This window comes from Perca flavescens, chromosome 22 (genome assembly GCF_004354835.1).
Source record: "Perca flavescens isolate YP-PL-M2 chromosome 22, PFLA_1.0, whole genome shotgun sequence".
NCBI classification, from domain to species: Eukaryota; Metazoa; Chordata; class Actinopteri; order Perciformes; family Percidae; genus Perca; species Perca flavescens.
Genome location: NC_041352.1, coordinates 25975516 through 25997429, shown reverse-complemented (window position 1 = coordinate 25997429; position 21914 = coordinate 25975516). Strand labels below are relative to the sequence as shown.

The 21914-nt window shown below is 39.9% G+C and overlaps 1 long non-coding RNA gene across 1 annotated transcript; it reads right to left on the bottom strand.

The window, feature by feature from the left end:
- Positions 1–12256: 12256 nt before the first annotated feature.
- Positions 12257–21212, bottom strand: LOC114549100 (uncharacterized). Its single transcript, XR_003691511.1, has 3 exons — positions 20008–21212; positions 18590–18660; positions 12257–13726 (listed from the first exon to the last, which is right to left on the bottom strand). It is a non-coding gene; the product is annotated as an uncharacterized LOC114549100 (long non-coding RNA).
- Between the last annotated feature and the right edge of the window lie 702 nt (positions 21213–21914).

The window sequence follows — 21914 nt, the reverse complement described above, 5'->3', positions numbered from 1 at the left end:
GTCGTAGAAATAAAGGACCTGTGATATCAAACGCCTCCAAACACCAGGGGTGAAGCAGTTTGTGTTATGCAGTGAATATTCCACTAATATTCCTGTTTACATGTAGCCGTGCAAAACAGTATTTTTTTAAAACTTGTCAACGAACTTGTTGGACGGACCGTGCGAACACAGCACCACTCTTTCATTCCTTCAACAAGCTTCTTGAAAAGGTCGGATTAGCAATGTGTGCGAATATCCTAAAACCTGTTAATATCAGTAAGTAGTAATGACGTACAGTATGTGTGTGTGTGTGTGTGTGTGTGTGTGTAAACCGGGACTGCCGGGCTACCGAGGTCCTTATGGGATTAGTTTTGTGACTTTAATTCCAAGCAAAACTTCTCAAGTATCAAACAAAAAACACTAACTCAAGCAAAAAAATTGTCACCTTAAAGGTAAAACTTAAAACTTGCAAACAAAACATTTGTGTAGTTGTAAACTATTGGTCTTTTATTTGTTTGCTATTATGTCCTTTTGTTTACAGTTCCCTCTGCTTCTTTCTCAATGATCAGTCTTTTGCTCTCTCCATCACGTTTGCAGTCATGCTCAAGTTTTTGCTTGCGATTCTGACACAAACATCTCGCGTGGGAGGGTCTTACAGGGGTGCGTCCCCATTGGCTAATGATTGTTAAGGGAAAGTTAAGAGAAAGTTTGAGTGACAGCTCAGCCTCAGTGCAGGTAAACTAACATTAGAGACTCAGAGTCTGGTCTGGAGGACACACAAGCCACTCCACAGGGGATTCCTACAAGATTAATAAAGTGTAAGTATTGATCATATGTATATTATCTGTGATCTACGTTGCAAGCATGGTTACTAGACATTTGTTGTTTCGTTGTGTTAAGTTACTAGCTAGCTAGCTAGTAAAGCTTTTTTAAGTTAACATTTAACGTTAGCTAAACTGCTAACGTTATCTAAAACTTGTAGCCACCGGCTACCTTCTGAGCTAATTTACCATGGGAATCATGTATTCTTCGTGAGGCCTTACTCAATGGAGCTGTATTAATTATGTCTTCTCTCTGTAGAGACCTGCAGGACCCGAGCAGAGCTACGATGCTCTCCCAGGTCACCTTAGGTTAGTAACGTAGCTATATGGTCTATTAGGAAAAATTATTATCCAGCTAACTACTAATTGTTGTGGTTGCTATTGGCCTGATAATACACAATGCTAGGGTATTGGTTAAGTTGTACTATGTAGAAGCTGTGAATGTAATATATTATATATAGAGTTCGACACATACATTAGATAATGTTCCATCTGTACACACTGTTTCTTCTTCTCTTTCTTCTTTGGACTATCTTAAGATGGCAGATAACGGATGTATTTTTTGTATTTTTTAGGGCTGTAAATGTCAACAATATTTAGAATTAATGCATAGTGTTACTACTGTCCAAACTATGTACTTTAACTAACACACCAGGCCCTTGACAAATACTTTGCTTAGTGATCCTTATGGTTTGATGTGATGTGCATGTGTCCTGGTGGCTTGCCATATCTTACTTTACACATGTAGTCAACGTGGAGGTAGGAATCTAGAAGTGTGATCAATAATATTCCAGTGTTCCAGTAGTGTTCAGAAAAGCTAGAACATTTTTTCTAGAGTGCAGGCTTTATTATAATTATTTATTATTGAGCTAATTTCAAACACTTTTTATCATCCAATAAGGTTCTTCAAGCTTTACAATAAGAAGTCAAGGAAGTGAAGGACTACAGCCGCATCCCAGCCCTTCAGAGAACTGTCCTGCAGAAAAGGCTGTAGTCCAGACTGGAGCGGTGGGCCATCAGTGAGCTCAGGTTACCAGATGATCCCAGGAGACCAGGAGTTGTGTGTGATATTCTTGCACCACTCTCAGAAGTGTTGTTGCAGACACAATTCAGCAGAGAAATACAGCTTGCCTTAGGTGAAACTGAATATGTGAAATATGTACATAACCCAATTACTCAGTATGTTTGTGTATTGTCGGTGATGAAAAACTGACCCTGACCTGTGATGTACTGCAAATAATGAGTTCCAGCTTCTTCTACCACCGGGGCCCCAGCAAAATATGTTCAAATATCCATTATGTATATGAAGTTTTATATTTACTATAAATAAAGCATTATAATTGTCTCAACCTTATTTCCTGTTTTATATAATGAACCAAACAGATAAGCGTGAATGTAAAAAAATGTTTTAATGTATTATGTGCATTTTAAAATATAATTACAGTAAGACAATGTAAACACAAATTAAATTACAGGACAGTATACTGTAGTAGGATATATTGACATACAATGGACTAAGAAACTACAAGTACACCAATGAAAACTTAAGAAAAAGGTTATTGTAAGTGTTAATTGAGTATCTGAGCAAAATATGATCAATACATATGCTATTGGTCTATACCCTGGCTGTTTGAAGCCTTCGCACACAGTGTTTCCTCCACAGAGAGACCGAAGGCTCCTCTCCCTCTGCTGCTCCCACATCCTCCTGGTTGGTCGGCCTGCTGCCTGATGTGAGCTGTGATAGAAAATTATAATAAAGTTTCTTACACAAATCAAATGGTAACAAAGTTCTTACTGATAACTGAGGCTTCCAAGGTTGTGTGATTTACAATTAAAATAACTTGCTTTTAAGTAGCCGTTAGCAAATGTGTAGGCTTTAAAAACACTATGAACACTTTCCTTATGCTGACCTGCTTGCAAATGCAACAGAAGACATGTAATTAGAGTTAGGATAGCCAGTCTTTGTCATAACTAGGAAAGTAAAGATGAGCACAAAACTATAAAGATGAACCAGTTAAGCAGTGCTAACACTGCATTTGTACTGTACAGTATGTGTCGACCTCTAGATATAATACATTATATTCACAGCTTCTACATTGTACAACTTAACCAATACCCTAGCATTGTGTATTATCAGGCCAATAGCAACCACAACAATTAGTAGTTAGCTGGATAATAATTTTTCCTAATAGACCATAGTATAACTACGTTACTAACCTAAGGTTTACCTGGGAGAGCATCGTAGCTCTGCTCGGGTCCTGCAGGTCTCTACAGAGAGAAGACGATAATTAATACAGCTCCATTGAGTAAGGCCTCACGAAGAATACATGATTCCCATGGTAAAGTATTAGCTCAGTAAGGTAGCCGGTGGCTACAAGTTTTAGATAACGTTAGCAGTATAGCTAACGTTAAATGCTAACTTAAACAGCTTTACTAGCTAGCTAGTAACTTAACACAACGAAACAACAAATGTCTAGTAACCATACTTGCAACGTATATCACAGATAATATATATATATGATCAATACTTACACTTTATTACTTTAGTAATCCGCTGTGGAGTGGCTTGTGTGTCCTCCAGACCAGACTCTGAGTCTATAACGTTAGTTTACCTGCACTGAGGCTGAGCTGTCACTCAAACTTTCCCTTAAAACTCATTAGCCAATGGGGACGCACCCCTGTAAGACCCGCCCGTGCGAGATTTCTGTGTCAGAATCGCAAGCAAAAACTCAGGGAGCGCAAAGGAGAAAGCTGAGAGCATGACTGCAAACGTGATGGAGAGAGCAAAAGACTGATCATTGAGAAAGAAGCAGAGGGAACTGTAAACAAAAGGACATAATATCAAACAAATATAAAACCAATAGTTTACAACTACACAAATGTTTTGTTTGCACGTTTTAAGTTTTACCTTTAAGGTGAAATTTGTTTTGCTTGAGTGTTTTTTGTTTGATACTTGAGAAGTTTTGCTTGGAATTAAAGTCACAAAACTAATCCCATAGGTCCGGCCGAGGTCCGGCGGCAGGATGCAGCCGGCCGGTCCGGCAGTTGAGGGCAGAGGCGAACGCCGCTGGAAGTCAAGCTTGTCTTCATACTGCTAGTTTGAAGAAAAAGTGGGAGTAGAGCAACGGGTCCGCTCTGTTTATATACAGTATTTGCGGACGTACGTAGTTGAAGCCCGAGCGGTACACAAGGGCAGGAAAGAAAATCTTCACGACTGCGCATGCGCAAAGGGGATAAACCCAATAGTGCAGCCTTAGAGGGCGAAGCCTATACGAAATAGAACATTATATGTTGGTTTGCTAATAGCTAACGTTAGCTAGCTGATATGACCACTAGCTTACAAGTTCAATGTAACGTCGGGTAAGAACGAACGAGTGTTGTAAAGCTGTCGGTTATTCAGTGACGGACTCTGTCTGTGTGTGTGTGTGTGTGTGTGTGTGTGTGTGTGTGTGTGTGTGTGTGTGTGAGCCGTGTGTTGCGGTTTGAATTATGTTGTTATATAATTTATTTGCTCTCACGATATCTTACCACTGTTAATAATAGTCTAAAGCAGTTTATGGAAAGCACAGTGTAATTATGGTCAGATCTTGGTCCTGACTGATGAAGAAGTGATATTAAGCGTTGTGATTTGCGTGTTTACAGCGTCTGCTTTTTTTTTGCCAGCTTCCCTCCTGTTTTAGGAAGCAGCGACTGTATTGTGTTTTGCCTGTAAAATAGTGTCTGTGTTCTTCATATTTATGTAGAATTATAGTTTGCTCTTCTGATGTAAAATATGCGGCTCTGGCAGATGTGTGTGATTGTACCTGCTCTACATGAAGTGCCCTGAGAAAACTTCTGTTATGATTTGACACTATCAATAAAATAAAATTGAATTAATGTTGCATGTTGTTGTGATAATTTACTTACAGAATGTTGGCTCAATTTTCCTTCATTTGAGGCTATATCCCCCTTTCTTCGCTTTAGGGAAGGCCAGTTTAAAGGCAGGATAAGAATAAGATAAGAATAAGATTTTAAAATTGTGGAAAGGTTATGTAAAATGGTAAAATATTTTACATACCACAATTGTGTGAAGAACGGCATACAATTTGTAAGGCTATGTATCTATTTATTTTTCATCTTTCTCCTACTATATTCATCTTTTTGTCTCAGTTTTAACCTTTCCTCTATTTATTTTCTTACTTATCTTCATATTTCTTTCTTTGTCTTTACTGTCAATCTCTTTCCTACTTGATTTGGAGTTGACAGCAAGGCTAGTACCTTTGTAGTAACCATGCTGTAATATTCTTAGAGAAATATGTACCCATATGTACACCAGTAGTTGGCTTCAAAGTGTAGTGTGTTGAAAAAAAATGCAATCCATATGTTTACATATGTTTATTACAGTTAATAATAATAGTAATAATAATAATAAGTACTACTAAGTGTGGTAAAGTCACATATTTGTTTTTATATTTCTGCAATCTGCACTTCAGTTTGTGTGATTTGTTTCTGATTTTCATATGAATGTTTACACCAGGCTTGGTCAGTGCTCAATATACTACTGTGATTGAAGTAGTTAAATAAAAGATGTCATTCATATAAATTCAGGCATTACCTAATTTCATCATCACATACAGACCTGGCCTCCAGGAAAGAACAGTTTGTTTAATATATCTAATCTTGTGTTGTTCATACTATACAAGGATGTATTACTTGTCTTTGTTGGATAATACAGAAGACAAAGAGCTTAAAAATAATTGCATATTAAATTGCAATCACAATATTTGTGGAAAAAAATCGCAATTAGATTATTTTCTAAAATCGTTACTACTCCCTTATGATTTAATACTTGTGTATTTGTTTCTCGATTGGTCTTATTGACTGCCCTTTTCTTTTTTTTAATAGGGCATGGATGAAGACGCCATCAACGAGGCCATTGAAGACACCAGTGTTGGGATTTATGTTCTTAAAGAACATGCTTCAAGTGATGAACCAGGGGACATCGTTATTGTCTTTGAAGGCGTCAAGATGTTGCAAGATCTTGATAATGTAGCATTACCTGTCGCTACACTGTTTGGACTAATGTACTGTATGCCCTGAACTTCAGCTACCCTGCTCGCCTTCGTTATACCTTTTAAGGTAATCCAAAAGCACTTGTTCTAAAAAACAGGCTCTTCCAGTGAAAGGGCCAGAGAGACTGCGCCGTCTACCAAACAGTGTAGTTGTCCCTAAAGGCATCATTGGTATGGCTGTACCCTTTGGACTATTTTTTTTGTTTGAATTAACTGGACAGGATTTGCATGGAGCTGCATGGAAATAACCTTTTGCAAACCAAGGAAAAGATTTCTCTCTAGAAAACAGACTCCTTCATTAAAGACTGAGCTGTCAGCGATAAACCAACAGACATATTTGGTACTGCTATACCAGATAGATTTTTTTTTTACACAGGGTTAACATTTTTTGTCATTTTAAAAACTACTTTGAAAACAGAGTGCACAATTTAAAGGGTAACTTCGGGTTTTTCCACCTGGACCCTATGTTCCTCTGTTCTTGTTACTGATGGGAACAACGATCTTCGACATTGGTCCAGTATAAAGCGAGTAGGCCTGTCACGATAGCAAGTTTTGCTGATCGATAAATTGTCCCAGAAATTATTGTGATAAACCATAATATTGTTGTCCTGAGACCATTTTCATCTAATATAATGGTAATGGCATAATAATGCAGGTACACTTTTTCAAAGATCAATAAACTTTTATTTCTAAGGATTTTTTAATACTGGAACTGGAAGATATTTTAAATATCCACAATATGTCTTTGATCTCCTTTAGTAGGCTATGTCGTCTTTCACGCAGTTGTACAGTTGTGGAATTGCTGTTTGTGGCACGTATGTTCTTCCAGGCAATTGGTACTGACCGTCAAATGTTTGCATTATTCCTTGAGTGTGCGATAGACTGCAGACTCTGTACTACCGTTAACAATTACCGTATTTTTCGGACTATAAGTCGCTCCGGAGTATAAGTCGCATCAGTCAAAAAATGCGTCATGAAGAGAAAAAAAACATATATAAGTCGCACCGGACTATGAGTCGCATTTATTTAGATTATAGATACAAGAGTTATTCAACTACACAATAGCACACAGAACAATACGCTGAATACGGTAGGTGTCCGGTATGTTAACGTAACACATTAACAGTTATTGAACTACACAATAGCACACAGAACAACTAGCTAGCAGGGCGTGGAGCATGGAGGTATTAAAAGGCGTGGAGACGTAGCTGCACCGTGAACGAGCCCCTCCCAACTCGTTCCTCCAGCTCTGGCCGTCTAGCTTTCAGCCCACGATTAGCCGATTAGCCGATTAGCCGATTAGCTTTCTTTGTTTTCTTCATTGCAGTAAGAGTCACCTTTTCCCCAGTCTCCCTCATAAGTTTCTCCCTCATTTCAAACTCTCTTTCTGCTGCTCGATTACCGTTTTCGGGGCTGCATATTTTACTACCTGCAGTTTGTTATCTCTTTTCTTTCTCAGTTGTCTTTAGGAGCAGCGTTCTAGTTGTCACAAGCCTAGAGCGCCCTCTCGCGGCCACATGGCAAGTAAATATTTGTACCAAAATAGTTCTGTTTTTCAGTCTTCATTTTGGTGAAGGTGCAGCTACTTTCTTCTGCCTCCACTTTCCTGAAACCGCTTGCTTCTGAGCCTGCCTCCACCGCCTGCACCTGCAGGTTGTCAACCGTGTGCTTTGAAATGAAAGGGAGAAAACAGGATGCTGAGAAACACAGCTGGTATTACTCATTTTGACAACGCCTTAACTGCAAAGTGCGGTGAGAGAGAGAGAGACAAGGAAAACAAACGTATGCAACTGGCATTATCGTGGCCAGAAAAATTATCGAGCAAATATTTTTTTTTATTGTGCGATTAATTGATTTATTGACTATCTACAGGCCTAAAACTGAGATTGATTCAGTTGGCAGCTGCCAAAAAAGCTTGAATGTAAATTATAGGACAATTGCGCACCTTCAATTTATGGCAAAGTGCTACTTGTCGTACAACATTACAGAGATAGACTTTTTTGTTAAAGAGTAAAATCCTTTTTGTTTAAAGGGGTGATAGAATGATTATTTAGAGTATTTCACACGGTTCCTTATGGTCTCCTAATGGGGTATGTAACATTGGTTGGTCTGAAAATGGCCTGGTTGATATTTTATTGGCCCTTATGCGTCCCTGTGTTTTGGCCCTATTTGTAACAAGAGCTTTTCTTCCAAATATGGTATGCTCGTGAATATTTAGATGAGCTGCGTGCTGATTGGTTGAGCGAATCCCCAATACACACACATTAGAGAAGCGACAGAATCTCATATTCCAGACACTGCAATGCTTCATTACCAAATTCACTTCTGAGACTTTTTTATGTGAGAAATCAACTATATAAAGCTCAAATATGGGCCGTTTTACGAAAACTGATGGTTAATTGCAAATATGGTATGTCGGACTTCAGCGGTGGTGCTGCTGCCTTCCTTCACAGAGCCCGGCCTGCTGTGGGCTCCGTTAGGCTGGCAGCCCTGACAGAGCTCCAGGGCCTGTAACTCCCCTCTTCCTGCTAGCTAAATGGCCAGTTGTGTGATAGTGAGAGCGCGGTCAGCGAGCTTGTTACACCAGCAATCTCTTACCACATGTTACACACAATGTCACGCCACTTACTGTAGCTATACAACATCTAAATGTCTTATAAAGCTAACAACGGTGTCCGATTTCAAGTTAATTAATATTTGTGAAGTTTAGCTAGGTGTTTCGTTAGCTGCGACTGTCACTTCAATCCTATCTATGTGTAGTTACAAATCACGGATAGTTAGCTTCATTTTTGGTCGTAATTCAAGTAGAGTTACAGTTTGAATTTCATCACGCCACTTACACAACATCTAACTAAACGTCTTATAAAGCTAACAACGGTGTCCGATTTCAAGTTAATGAATATTTGTGAACTGTAAGGGTTTCGTTAGCTGCGACTGTCCCTACAATCCTATGTGTACAAGATTGCGGCTAGTTAGCTTCATTTTTGGTCGTAATTCGAGTATATTTACAGTTTGAATTTCATCATGCCACTTATACAACATCTAACTAAATGTTTTATAAAGCTAACAACGGTGTACGATTTCAAGTTAATGAATATTTGTGAACTGTAAGGGTTTCGTTAGCTGCGACTGTCCCTTCAATCCTAGCTGTGTGTAGCTACAAATCACGGATAGTTAGCTTCATTTTTGGTCGTAATTCAAGTATATTTACAGTTTGAATTTCATCACGCCACTTACACAACATCTAACTAAATGTCTTAATAAAGCTAACAACGGTGTCCGATTTCAAGTTAATGAATATTTGTGAACTGTAAGGGTTTCGTTAGCTGCGACTGTTCCTTCAATCCTAGCTGTGTGTAGCTACAAATCACGGATAGTTAGCTTCATTTTCGGCGTAATTCCGAGTATATTTACAGTTTGAATTTCGTCACGCCAGTTATACAACATCTAACTAAATGTCTTATAAAGCTAACAATGGTGTCCGATTTCAAGTTAATGAATTTTTGTGAATTCCAAAGGAATTCTAAAAGGAGGCTAGCTAGCTCCATCCAGCCGCAGGCTCACATCCAGCCGCATGCTCTATCAATGAAACTCGCGGACAAGAGAACATACAAACAAATGGGGGCAATTTAAACTGCAGAAAAATTATGTAAAATGTTGTGTAAATGTTACCTAAATATTGTCCATAAATAAAAGTTAGAAAAAGTATTTAAAAATTACCTTGAATTGATTGATTGATTTTTCATTTTGAAGCAGTCAGAGTTTAAGTAAAACTTACAAAGAATGAGAGAGTGAAATTCAATAACCATATTAATAAACATCAATAAATTACCTGAGGTTTGCTAAAGAAACTTATATCTGCAAGTAAAGTTTACTTGATGATTGCCCTTGTAGAATTTACTTAAAATTTCTAAATGCAAAAACTTTCCTAGGTTTTCCTAAGTAAATAACACTCAACATTTTTTTCAGTGTATACTGACTGTCAGCCTCAACCAAACCATTGGTTAACCAAAACTGGTGAAATATCACCATCTACTGGATATTTGATCTATAAGTTCCTAAAGAGCTCACTTGTTAAAGGTCCAATATGTAATATTTGTACTGTAATAAATCCAAAAATGACACCAATGCCTCATCAGATATTAAGGAAACATGTTAAACTGAAATACTATCTTTTCTGACAACAATGCTAATGTCAGTATTTTTTCTTTTTGAAATTTACATCCCGTGACGGAATTTATGTTTATTGTTTTGGTCTGTGTGTTGTTATGAACGGCCCAGTTTGACAGCCAGGCCGGGTTGCCAGATATACCTGTAAAAACGTAAACCCAGCACGCTACAGCTGTAACGGTAGTACAGCCATGATAGCAGCAAACAAACGAACAGGATCAACGGAGATAGATTCTACATGACATCAAAAAAGAAAACAGCATGTTTCTAACAGTTGCGTGACCAGAGACGTGACAACCCCCTGGTAAATATTGGAGATGTATTTGAAAGATGGAGACAGCTTAGAGCCCAAAAGGACGCAGAGTTGGCTTATTTTCTCCTGAACCGGTAAGCATTAGCTCCATGCTAATTTATCACAGCTACTAGGGACGGGCATTTTTTGTCATTTCAACATTTGTGTTCTCACATTGAATTATATAGCTAGAGTACCCGAGTTGGTTACTCGCAAAAACAATTGAGACATAGCCAGTAAAGTGATCCCGACTGGTTCTGGCTAACGCCGCCATGCTAACCCTGCTAACTGCTAACGTTACCGGGAGGACCAGGCAAGCAGCCCATGGCTGTTTACAATGTGTAGTTCAGCGGCTGGAGACGACAACGGTGAGTTATTTTAAGCCACGAGAGGGGGGCTGTAAATCAGGAAGAGAGGACTGAGAGTTTGCAGTGTGTTAAGCGATTGTTGCCGTAATTCTAAGCCAATGAAGTGTGTCGGCAAGGTAGTGGTATTTTTAGCGTTTCGTATTGTAATTCTAAGCCAAGGAAGTGTGCCTGACTGGCGTGTGGAGAGAACAGTGAGGTTGTTGTGTTTTTAGCGGTTCATACTGTAATTTTAAGCCGAAAAAGTGTGTCTGTTAGTTGGTTACAGAGCTTTGCGTGAGCACGGGCTTTTATGACTGTCAATATAGCCAGCATCTAACGTTAGCTACTCCGCTGTGCTGTGGAGTAATGTCTGGCTATGTGAGACTAGCATCTAACGTTAGCTACTCCGCTGTGCTGTGGAGTAATGTCTGACTATGTGAGACTAGCATGTAACGTTAGCTACTTTGCTGTGCTGTGGAGTAATGTCTGACTATGTGAGACTAGCATGTAACGTTAGCTACTTTGCTGTGCTGTGGAGTAACGTCTGGCTATGTGAGAAAAGCGTCTAGCAACATTGTTGTGAATGCTGCGGTCTCAGCCTGGCAACCTCCGTGAACTTCGAGTCTGGGCAGGAGGGGGCGGGGGAGACGACTCTCCAGTATTTGGAATTGGTAGTGCAGTAACTATTTTAACAGCTAGCTGCCAGTATTACATACAATATTACATATTGCACCTTTAATATGCAACTTCATTTTATACAATATATGTAGTGGGGGGTCCCTGCCCCGTCTCTCTTCAGTGAAGGGGTCCTTGGCTAAAAAAACATTGATTACACCTGGTTTACAGCAACCATAGCAACGCACAGAGCTGACCGTAAGCCTGCGGTGAAAACTCGCATGTATGCATATTCTGAATGCGCTGTATACATGTCCAAAAAATGCCTCAAAAACATATTGGAATATCCCACGTCTTAATCGGAAAATGCTAAATTAAAAACTAAAAGGCTTTTTTCTGAATATCCAACCGGAATATCCTGTTTACATGACATTTATCATATTCAGAATGTTATCATATTTGGAATAATAGTGGAATATTGGTGTGCATGTAAACGTACTGACTGTCAGCCTCAACCAAACCATTGGTTAAACAAAACTGGTGAAATATCACCATCTACTGGATATTTGATCACTAAGTTCCTAAAGAGTTCACATTTCAAGGGAAATAACCATCATGCACTGCTTAAATCTTTAAAAAAAATTCATTTTATTACTTATTCACTCTCCACCACTGATATAAACAACATTCTTTTATGTTTTTTGTTTTTCTAACAGAAAATAATAGACAATTGTGGAGATAGTCTGGTATATTTTAGTTTTTTATCCTTTTGATCCCTGCACCACAAACAAGACAAAGCAAGTTGTGTACGTGTTGCTTTCTAATCATTTAGTTTCAACAATGTAGTATCTATATTTTTTGAAGTGTAGACAGTCAACTCATATCACCTACAGAGGACAAGACTAAGACCATGAAGGTGTGTCCCATATTTAATGGCAACCCATCCAACAGTTGTAGAGATATTTCAATAACAACCTAAAATGATAGAATATTAGCTTTTATTTGCAATTGAATATCTGCATCATAGAAACCCATCTGATAGTTGTCCAGACATTTTACGCAAATATCAACCTCATGGTGGCGCCAGAGTAAAAGTTAAAGCATCAGAAGGCATGGACCGCCAGCATGGCTCAAGATCTCACAAAATTAAAGTAAAAACAACTTTATATTAGTAATATAGTTGATAAAATCAACAATATTAAAAGAATTCAAGATAATTCAGTTAATTAAATATAAATGTGACAACAGTGCCATCCATCAATCTTCTTTGCTCCAACGTGGTTGGATGTTATTCAACACAATGAGAAACATTAATATAAATATATATTAACAGAGAGGTTTGATATTAAATAGGCTTCAAATGTTCAGACGAAGAGGTCACTCAGGGTAATTTACATCTCATCTAGTAGCCTTTTCAAATAACAACATCAGTGGTACATTCATCTAGAAAATATGAGAACTATTCATCTAAAACCATTTTAGGCTAAAATAATACAGATGTAACCCAAAATATTACATCAGAATATCTACAAATTTTCCATTTTTTGTACACAAACATGAAAGTATGTTGTTCATATCAGTGGTGGAGAGACAACAAAGTACATTTACTTAAGTACTGTAAAAGTCTGAAGTGTTTTCATCACGCCCACCGATAGACCATCGGGTCTGTTGTCTCGGGCCCAGGGTAGGGGGGCAGAACTGGGCCCTCATTAAATTATGGAATAATAAAAAAACAAAATATATATAGGCCTTTTTGTGGAGTTACATAAAAACTTTTAATTCGTTTTTTTCCTAATTGTCCTTGAAATAGTGGTCAAAAACCCCCCCAACCCCCATCTAAGAGTTTCTCGTCCCGGGCCCAGGAAAGATAGTCAGCTGTTTCATTATACAGTATACTTCATATTTCTACTCCTAGTGTACTTTTTACTCCTCTACATTTATGTGACACATGTATTTAGTACTACTTAGTTACTTTAGGATTAGGAGGTTACCTTATGTCCAATCCTGCATCTACATGTTTCTCCTTTCACCTTTACCTCGCGTTGGTGGCCATCAGATGTCTGTCTTCAGCCAGGTGGGTCAGTTTACTGAAAACGTGATCCACCGTGTAGCATTTGAATGGGTAACAATCTGACTCCCTATAGCCGAAGGGCAGCACAACTATGAACTCCTCTGGGGGTTTTCCAGTTACTGTGTGCAGATTTTCTACCTGCTGCCACACCTTGTCTGCTGAAAACCCTTTATTTACCACCAACAAAGACATGTGTGGGTGTTGATTAGCAGCAAATACTTTTTTTAAGTCATCAGCTGTATCTGGTGGACATTTGACCTCATACGTATCATTTTCATTTGTTTTGGGCAGCAGAGATAACTCTTTCCCTAGAATGATGGTTATTAGGGATTTCTTCAAATGATCTTCACTTCCCAGGACAACGACTGAGATCTTCTTACCTGTGAAACAAACACACATAACGTAATTTTAAACCTGATACCAACAATACATTTTTTTTATACATGGTAACATTTTCACTTCATTATTCATATTAGGTTAATAAAACATAAGAATATAAGGAATCATGCTTAAATGTAATTTTTGCCATTACATTCCACTCTTTTGATTACAATCTCAGAGGTTCGTCCACTAGCACTTGACAAATCGTAGGAAACAAGTCTTTACCATTGTTTTGTGTGTGTGTGTGTGTGTGTGTGTGTGTGTGTGTGTGTGTGTGTGTGTGTGTGTGTGTGTGTGAAGTCCCCTTCTCGGCTGTTCTGAGCCTCTGTGAGCATTTAAACACACTGCTTTTCTAAGTCTGATCTATGTCATCATTGATTCAAAAATATTGCTACATTAGGGTTGGTCAAAACAAGGTTCATACAGATAGTTATAGTGGACAAAGTAAGTACTGATTCCAAACTTTAACATTTTCTGTTACCAGCAATATTTCATTAGAAATATCACCTAAGTAAGAAAAGTATCATAAAAATATGTACTTAAGGTACAAAAAAGCAACAATATAGAAAAGTCCTGACATTTTTGAAAATTGGAAACAATCAAAGCAGTTTTCTGTCAATCAACTAATTGATTTAAGCAACTAATCATTTCAGCTGGACTTGTAGGCCTATATATTTGTCGGGCAGTTTGATGACAATAAAACATTATAGTTCATAAACATGTTTTGTGTACAAAAATCATAATTCTTTTTAACCCAAATATGTCAGATTATAATAGCATCTGTAAGCATTTGACAAAACTCTGCTACTAAATCTTTTGTCTTTGAAATCCAAATTAGTTATTCCTAAAAATGACAAAATTTGTCTTTGAAATCAAAATTCTACTGTTTGTTTATCACCTATATGACATAAGAAAGATTTTATTTAGCCCCCAGTGGGGAAATTCCCTAGTTACAGGCAAGAAGTAGGTCAAACATAATTAATTTCTGAGTGAAAGTAACTGTTAAATTTAACTCCTATACAATCCTTCAATAGGAAACCCATTATCCTAATTCAAAAGTACATTTAGCTCTACAGTAGCTCTTTAGTCCGTGAAGCTCCTATGTGTGTGCACTACAGCGGCTAAGTGACTAAGTGTCTTCTCAGACTCCTCCTCACTAGAAACGCCTGCCGTAACCTGAGCCAGTCTCTCATAGACTGTCATCCAGTGTACTTCTCTATCTCTCTAAAGCTCTTGTTTCCTCTAAGCTTTTCCTGACTGCATTTTATCCCTTTTATATATAACGTATACTAGTATATTATATATTATGATCTTTATAGTATAAAAGTATTATCTTTTACTGTTTATAAGATTTATCTTTAACTTATATTATGTCTTATATAAAAAAAAACATATAAACATATAAATATGAGAGTAAATATTAAATGAATATGCCTACACCATTGTCTCAGTACATTACTCATAATGTACATCATTAAGCATTCAAATCAACATTAAACATTTTCATTTAGATGTTAGTCTTAATCATATCTCCGTGTCAAAGTTGTTGATACATTTAATCGTCAACTTCAACAGGTCACCAGGAAAGATGCAGCAACTGCAAAAAACTAAAATTAACTAATTCATTTTTGTAAAATTACATCCTACTCATCCGCCATTGCAAAGAATCGTCAACAAACATCAACAAAGCAGTTAGCGGCGCACAATATGACGTCAAACACAGCGGATAACGGCGCACACTCTGACGTCGCAAGGCAAAAAACCCGGTTATACTGTCCACACGACAACACTGTAACCGGCGGTTCTGAAAATGCTCTCCCTGGCCGGAGTTTTCAAAAATGTTCGGTTACAGTGCCCTGAAACTGCGTTTTCGTGTGGACGGAAGGCCGAACCGTGTAAAAAAAGTTACGGTTATAAAAATACCCGTGTTCGTGTGGACATGGCCTGAATGATAGTCTAAAAAATATACATTTATGAACTACTGCTCTTAACTGAAACCATTCAATAAGTCACTGTCATTGGCAAAAACGAAAGCGAGCAGTGGAAGTTAATATGACTTTATTTTTATATTTTAGCCCATGAGAGAGAGGGAGGAACAGAGTGAAAGAGATATTTACGCTTCATATTCTAGCGTTGTAGAAAATTGATCTTTATGGTAAATTTCCTGAGTAACATTATCTTTTGCTTACTTTTAAGGCAAAAAGTACAATTGTTAATTTGTGCAAATGATTAGTAGCCTAATCCTTGAATGGTATGATCATGACGGTTTCAGTTCAGAGCAGAGGTCAGTTAATGTAGATATTTAGGCTACAATTACACATTCAGTCGGTCCGTGATCGTCTGCCACGCTTTCTCGCTGTTTCATTACAGCAGCCGTGTTTGTTTTCTTTTTATACAAATAATGTATTTCACGATATCATACTTCCATAAGAAGCTGCTGCTAACGCTGTATAAAGTATGAACAATGCGTATTCTCCATTTTGGCATCAGTATATCTGTGATCGACCTCGCGGTCTTTTGAGGAAAGCCGTGGATGCGCATCTATCTGAATTAGTTCAGCCTGGCTCGACCTAGTCTCTCCTCCTCGACCTAGTCTCTCCTCCTCAGCCTGGCTCGACCTAGTCTCTCCTCCTCAGCCTGACTCGACCTAGTCTCTCCTCCTCAGCCTGACTCCACCTAGTCTCTCCTCCTCAGCCTGGCTCCACCTAGTCTCTCCTCCTCAGCCTGGCTCCACCTAGTCTCTCCTCCTCAACCTGGCTCGACCTAGTCGCTCCTCCTCAGCCTGGCTCGACCTAGTCGCTCCTGGGAGGAGAGACTCCTCCTGAGACCTAGTCTCTCCTCCTCAGCCTGGCTCGACCTAGTCTCTCCTCCTCAGCTCCTAGTCTCTCCTCCTCAGCTCCTAGTCTCTCCTCCTCAGCCTGGCTCGACCCTAGTCTCTCCTCCTCAGCCTGACTCGACCTAGTCTCTCCTCCTCAGCCTGGCTCGAACCTAGGCGCTCCTCCTCAGCCTGGCTCGACCCTAGTCTTTCCTCCTCAGCCTGGCTCGACCTAGTCTCTCCTCCTCAGCTCCTAGTCTCTCCTCCTCAGCTCCTAGTCTCTCCTCCTCAGCCTGGCTCGACCTAGTCTCTCCTCCTCAGCCTGGCTCGACCCTAGTCTCCTCCTCCTCCAGCCTGACTCCTCCTAGTCTCTCCTCCTCAGCCTGGCTCGACCTAGTCTCTCCTCCTCAGCCTAGTCTCTCCTCCTCAGCTCCTAGTCTCTCCTCCTCAGCCTGGCTCGACCTAGTCTCTCCTCCTCAGCCTGACTCGACCTAGTCTCTCCTCCTCAGCCTGGCTCGACCTAGACGCTCCTCCTCAGCCTGGCTCGACCTAGTCTTTCCTCCTCAGCCTGGCTCGACCTAGTCTCTCCTCCTCAGCTCCTAGTCTCTCCTCCTCAGCTCCTAGTCTCTCCTCCTCAGCCTGGCTCGACCTAGTCTCTCCTCCTCAGCCTGGCTCGACCTAGTTGCTCCTCCTCAGCCTGACTCGACCTAGTCTCTCCTCCTCAGCCTGGCTCGACCTAGTCTCTCCTCCTCAGCCTGGCTCGACCTAGTCTCTCCTCCTCAGCCTGGCTCGACCTAGACGCTCCTCCTCAGCCTGGCTCGACCTAGTCTTTCCTCCTCAGCCTGGCTGGACCTAGTCTCTCCTCCTCAGCTCCTAGTCTCTCCTCCTCAGCTCCTAGTCTCTCCTCCTCAGCCTGGCTCGACCTAGTCTCTCCTCCTCAGCCTGGCTCGACCTAGTCTCTCCTCCTCAGCCTGGCTCGACCTAGTCTCTCCTCCTCAGCCTGACTCGACCTAGTCGCTCCTCCTCAGCCTGGCTCGACCTAGTCGCTCCTCCTCAGCTCCTAGTCTCTCCTCCTGAGCCTGACTCGACCTAGTCTCTCCTCCTCAGCCTGACCTAGTCTCTCCTCCTCAGCCTGACTCGACCTAGTCTCTCCTCCTCAGCCTGGCTCGACCTAGTCTCTCCTCCTCAGCTTGACTCGACCTAGTCTCTCCTCCTCAGCCTGACTCGACCTAGTCTCTCCTCCTCAGCTCCTAGTCTCTCCTCCTCAGCCTGACTCGACCTAGTCTCTCCTCCTTAGCCTGGCTCGACCTAGTCTCTCCTCCTCAGCCTGGCTCGACCTAGTCTCTCCTCCTCAGCCTGACTCGACCTAGTCTCTCCTCCTCAGCCTGGCCTAGTCTCTCCTCCTGAGCCTGACTCGACCTAGTCTCTCCTCCTCAGCCTGACCTAGTCTCTCCTCCTCAGCCTGACTCGACCTAGTCTCTCCTCCTCAGCCTGGCTCGACCTAGTCTCTCCTCCTCAGCCTGGCTCGACCTAGTCTCTCCTCCTCAGCCTGACTCGACCTAGTCTCTCCTCCTCAGCCTGGCTTGGCCTTCGTAAAACGCACCAAGCCAGGATGCACAGATTAGACTAGGTCAAGCCTCGCTTTATCGGTTATCCTGGATTTATTAATTCTGCTTTTGTGAAACAGGCCCCTGTTTTGTGGTTTTATGTTATGGTTTGGTATTGTGCCTTGTATTTTGTTCTGTTTCTGTCTTGTTTGTATTTTGTATTCCGGTTTGTTTTCTGTTTTATTGTGAAAGTCTGGTTTTCTGTCTTGTCTCTTCTAGTTCTACTTCCTGTGTTTTCCCGCCTTGTCTGATTGTCCAGCCCCGCCCTGATGTGTTTCACCTGCTGTATCACCTGTACCTCGTTTGTTCATTACCTCATGTATTTAACCTCTGTGTTCCCTTGGTCTTGTGTCAGATTGTTTTGTGTCAGTTTGTTCCTGCCTGTGTTTTGCCTGTCAGTTTGTGAGTTTTTTTGTTGGATTAAATCCTGAAGTTCAAACCTTCTCCTGCCTGCCTGCCTCTCCCTGCATTTGGGTCCTCTGTCCCCTGCTCCTAATCGCAGTTTTATAACCTGTATAAAAGCAAAAAAAAGTTCAATTAATCATTTCTTTAAAAGAAAAGTAAATTTCCAAAATAAATCAATTAATAATTTAGTTTGAACCTATTTGTGATATAGCAAATCAAAATACAAAGTCTTTAGTGCAGCTTTACTGAAAAACTCACTAGAGTACAATATTAAATGAACTGTGTTTAGGATGAAATCTCATAACCTGTATTGGTTTCAATATAACCAATAAACTAAGATGAATTAAACAAAAATGTTGTTTATTTTATTTTTATCTTTAGTTTGCAACACAAAGTAATACTAATTGCTGTCTGGTAGTTCAAAAAGTCATTATGAATTAAAGTTTTTAGGCCTACAGAGCAAACCTAAGTACTTCTAATTTGACGACTATTTATCCAATTTGTTACCTGATGTGAAAACATATCACATTCTATAATTTATGACAAAAACTGTATCAAAATCATTGCTGAACCTAAATTCTTTTTTTCTCTTATCTCTGAGTGTGTGTGGTGCTATGGCCTTGCTCCTCTGTGTTGAGCACTTAAAAATATAAATTATATATATATATAAATTGGTTGTCAGTCGAGCATGCTACAACAGAGTCAGTATCAGTCCAATCAGATGTGAGGCTGTCAAACTCATTATGTATCTGAAGAACTGTTTTGAGCATTCTTCATCAGGGCCTGTAGTAACATGAGCTGTGTAATGCAAGTTGTCAGTTTTCATGGAGTCAGAGGCAGGGCTGATTACAGACGCCGCCTCAGTGAGGTTATTTTAGCCACACTGTAATTAACAAATGTGGTTTTGTTAGATGCATCATTACGAGAAATTCTCAAACCATCAGATGTTGAGGTTAAACCAATGTTAAAAGTGCACATTAAATCACTACCAAGCAAAATAAGTGGACATAAATCAGACACCATGTACATGAGAAAGGAACAAAGAATTGTTCTTTTAATGTTTGACCTGTAGCCCCAATTGACCAAATTGAATGACCACTGAGCTTCAGTGTCAAATCTTTAGCTCTAATAATCAAGTTCGTAGCACCAGAGTTAACTTAAAAAAAAAAAAAAAAAAAAAAAAAAAAAGGTGAGTGGAACCCCTTTAACTTTACACTCAATAGTAGGCATTTTCTTGTAGGTTTCAGAAGATAACATACTATAATGGTTTAACTGATTAGATTCTTTTTCAGAACTTTCTAACCTATCAATTGTCCCTAATAGCAAAAACAAAAACATGCATGAAGCGATCAGCACTACCTTCCTCATCAGCTTTTGGACTCAATCAAACAGAGGGACAAGTGTTGTTCTTTGTCTGAGGTGTTTTTTGCTTTTTCTTCGGGCAGTTACATACCCAATGTCCGAAGTCCTTGCAGTACAAACCCTGGTCTGGCTTGTAGGGCTCATTATTTTGCCCACGGTACCCGCCTCAGCCTCCCCAGCCGTGTCTGGGGCCTCTCTGGCTCGACCACGTCCTTCGTGAGAGCGGCCTTTTTCGGGTCCGCGCTCCATATGTTGCCCACCAACCTGTTGTAACCTGCAGACAAACGCTTCAAACATGGTTTTCTCACGTACTCGTTGGTCTTTCCACCCGATGCAGGTGTGACGGATGCTGTCAGTCCTGTCCGAGAGTTGAGTCTTTGTCCTCTTCGTCCCTCCGTTTTTCCAGCTCGTCTTCCTGGTTTTTAGAGAAAGCTCAGAACATGGGCTTTGGTTAGGTTGTAGAACTGATGAGGAGGTTATTGGTGTATGTGTGTCTTTGCATTCTTTCCCTGAATCACTACCTCTTTTATCCATATGTTAAAACATTCTTTTGTTTTTCCCGTACTCAGTAGCTTAAGTAGTCTTAATTTTGTCTTTTTTCATTAGTTTTTCCTCGTTCTTCTAAGTCCCGTTTCCACATTCTCAATTTGCCCGAATTTAAAGGAAACCCAAAATTTTTCGACCAATACGGCACACTCTAGACATTCTGAACCATATTTCTTCTCATCCACCACGGCTCCCGTAGGAATGTGTGATTGGGATCAGCTCGATCTTCACAAGATCTTCACGGCAGCAAATAGCTCACCAGACATGCCTTTAAAACAAATCTCTGGGGAATTGTATTCTCTTAAGTCATCTTTTAAGTCCCTTAAATCTGGAAAATATATTTCCGGAAAAAGGAAACTACATGAGAAAGATTCCCTTATTATTGCTTCTACCAGTGATCTCCCTGACTACAATTTTTGTCAAACTTCTGGTTCAATCACAGAAACATGAATGACAAAAAATGCAGAAGGTTCTACATACATAGCCCCAAATTTAGCTGCCCCTCTAGATCAAATACAAATACTCACGAACAATCCCTGGGTTACTGTCTGCACTGAAAGAAGCAGAACAAAAGATGGATTTCAGCTTTCGTCTGAAAGCAAACCAATAAGTGACAGTGATGCCCCGATGGAAAAGGAGGCACCTGTTACAGCTGTTCCTTCCAACCTTCAGTATCTCACCAACCCCTCTGGAGACCATGGGCGTTTCTCAATACCAAGAATGCAAACTACGGACTTGTGTTCTTGGGGAGAACGTTCTTGCTGATTGTTCTTGGAAGAATTAACTCGCAAGTTCACAAGCACAGAAAACTCTGTTAACAGTTTGAGACGATGCGTTCTTCCTGTTATTGCTCAACACCCCCCAGCAGAGACTGCCTGCAGGGCTCCGAAATACCAGCTAGAAATAAAAACCACAACAATATAACCACTTTGTATTAAAAAAATCTCCGGACAAGAAAACCTCATAATGCTACAACTATTGCAATAAAATTGAAAAATTAAGCTAATTGAGCTTTAATTTTATTGTTTATGGTTTAGCTCAAACACCCTTTACTTATTCAAAAGAGTGGAACGCGATCCCTACTATTATTAGCATATAAGTTTAAGTCAGTTTAAATTAAACAAATAAATAGGCATATGCACTGGTGTGTCCTATGTGTTCCTATTAGTGTTATGTGGAATTATCATTTCTATATTATTGTAGTGCACTGTATATGCCCAGGGAGATGGAAATTAGAAATTCAAATTATAAAGGTTGGTGTCTCCCCTTTAGTCTACATAACATGTCATAGCATGTTACCACTTTATGTACAACTGTTCATTTATCATAAAGACTGAAACCCAACTTCTAATAAATCAGAAAACAAATACACCGAAAAGAAACGCGTGTATCTCATAGACTAATAATATACAGTCTATCTGGTATAGGTAGCTCTCCTGTGTGTGTGTGTGT